Here is a 2,885-nt window from a genome sequence, read left to right on the forward strand (position 1 = left end):
CTTATGGAGGGGGGGCTGCCTTATTTAAAGATGATTATGTCCAATCTAATAAACCCCGAGCGAAGCATCACCCTCCCTTCCCTCCGCCCTCCCGGGCGCTGCCCAGGATGCTGGCGGGGAGGGGATGCGGAGGGGACCCAACGCCCTCTGGGTCCCCTCCGCATCCCCTCACCCCTCCTCAGGACTTTGGGGCAGCATCAGTAGCACCTGCCCTGTGTTTGCCTTTATCAGCAGTCGCAGTCTTGGCTGCTCTCGGCTTGGCCCAGCAGCCTTCCCCACAGTCCTGCTCACTGCCTCTCTCATTCCCCTGCTTGGCAGTCCAACACTTGGTTTCTTTTCCTTTCCTTTTTTTTAAAATGTTTTATTTTTTTAATTTATTTTTCTTTCTAAGTTGAAACATGCTCATGTTTTCTTCTGTTGTAGCTCGGGGTGTGATATCTGCCTGCCCACCACACCTCTGTCCTCCATCTCCATCACATAAAGGGGAGGCAAGGAAGGTGAAAGGAGGGAGGACCCCCCTTCAGCCCTCCCCCAGCAAGGGGACAGGTGTTCTTGGGCTCAGTGTGTACAGAGAGACTCAGGGTCGCCCCTCAGCCAGAGATTTTCCTGCTTTTTTATAACTCTTTTTTTGTTTTTTTCTCTTTCCCCGAACAACAATCCCATCTGTTTGACACGTGCAGAAAGGTGGGCTGGAGGTGCCTTACCTGGGCGAGAGAGAAAGACCCATGTCCAAAAGCCAGAAAAACTCCCATAGCTGCACCAAGAGAGCAGGCAGCGGTGGGAGACACATCTCACCCACCACCCTGCCAGAGGGTACAGCTCTGGCACTGCCATGGGAGAGCTGCTCAAAGCATATGGGTGAGAAAACAAGCCCCCAAAATTTCTTCTTGGTTTCTAAGACACCATCACACCATCACGCAGCACGGGAGACTAGGAAAACTTCAGCAAGGAGAGATTTTTTTTTTCCTTTTCATTATTATTATTATTTTATACATATTTTTTTTTCACTCCCAAACACTATCTGTGGCGGTCAGTCTGAAGTAGGGTTGCCAGCGAAAGCTGGGAGGCCCCTTCCAGGGTACAAGCTTTCAAACGAGCAAGGCAGAAGGGAAGGGATTTAAGAACAAACAGCAGGAGCTGGCTGCATGGGGTTGGGATTGGGGTTTCTTTTTTTGTCTTCTCAAGGTGGGAGCATGATTGAAGGAAGTGAGGGGGGAGCTGGTGCTTTAGTGGGGGGTGATAGATACTAAAAAATAGTGCTGGAAAAACTTGAGGGTTAGGAGGGGTGAGCACAATGGAAGGAGGAAGGTAGGTGTAAACATGTGGAGAGTTAAGGGCATGGTGAAGCTGGGCTGAAGGTGTGTGAAGAGGAAGGGAGGACATGTAGAGGGCAAACAAGGCCAGGCAGAGCAGGAATGGCTCATGCTCAAGCAGCTCCCAAGGACCTTTGGGGCGTGAACTACATCCAAGCACAACATGAACACCCATCACTCATGGGGAGGTGGTGAGAAGAGGTCTGCAGCTCTCCTGCTTGCACTGAATGCACTGGTGCCATCCGCCGGTGGTGGGGGTATGGACACAACCCAGCTCAGCACTTGGCACTGGTGAGGTGTCCCAGCAAGAGTGTTGTCCTGGGGCCAATGCCAGCAAGCGTTGCTTATAGTGCGTATTCATTCAGGAATGAACCAAGCTCCTGATAGCCCTGTCTACCAGGGCCTGATAAGAGAGGATCCCACGGGACAGCTTATGTTGAATGGTGGTGACCTTATTAAGTGGTTATTAATCATCTTGCCATGCAACACTCTGCCCTACCCAGTCATTACACTGGTTACTCCAAAGAAGCAAGACCATGAGACCCTTAACAGCGTGTGCTGCCATCCAAGAGGTTCAGTGGCACTGCCTCCTCAGGGACAGCCTGGCTGGGATGAATCCAGCATCAGAGAAATAAAATCCTCCAAAAATGCACGCAAGTGAGGCCTCTATATATAGGCTCTGGCCTGGGCTAAGCTGCTTGCTTGACAAAACGACACCCACAAACAAATAGCTCTGCTGTCTGTTGGGCTTGTAGGCAGCAGGCACTGAGGAGTGAAAGCCCACCAAGGAGCCCCCTTTTTGGAGGGGAGGTGGGTGAGAGCAGAGGAAGGCTCCCTGTCACACCAAGCCCCTGGCTCCTCCTGCTCTGCCTGCCTGAGCCTGAGCCTGGATGAATTTGGGGCACCATCAGAGCAGGTAGCCGAGGGCATGACTCGTTACGCAGTTCTTGCTCCAGCACGCTCTCCAGCCACACACAGGCAAGTTTCCCTCACCATTGCTGCCAAGGTGAGGCCTGGGGGAGGTTGTGGAAGATGGGGAGCACAGAACTGTGAGGGCATCTCACTGATCTGGGTCAGTACCTGGGGAGCAGAAACACCAGGATGCTGTTCCCATCCTAGCACCACTGCAGACTACAAAGTAAAAACCTTGTTGTCTGTGTGGTTTTTCTTTGTTTTTTAAAAAAAGGGGCAATTAGCTTGACCAATGTGATGATTTTAGTGCATGTAAAGCAAAGACTGGCCCTAGGGATAAGGCAAGGGACATGAAGATGGCAGAGTGGTGACAATGCACCCTCGGCATGTTTTCTGTCTCTCAGGGAAGCAGGGCGGGCACCTGTTAGAGGTCTCAGCTCAAGCTGCTTTGGCTGAGGAATGCAATGATCCTGCATCTTCCAGGGATCCCTGCAGGCAGCATCTGGATGGAGATGTTCATCCCAGACAGGGACCAGCTGCAGTTCAAATCTGGTGATGCTCAGAAGTAAGAGAAAGGATGCTGGATGGGAGGCAGGAGGAGGACAAAGAAGTGGCAGAGGGTAGGTTTGGCTGGGTATTCCTTGTCCCTTCACCACACAT

This window comes from Athene cunicularia, assembly GCF_003259725.1.
Source record: "Athene cunicularia isolate RWA chromosome 8 unlocalized genomic scaffold, athCun1 chr8_part1, whole genome shotgun sequence".
NCBI lineage: Eukaryota > Metazoa > Chordata > Aves > Strigiformes > Strigidae > Athene > Athene cunicularia.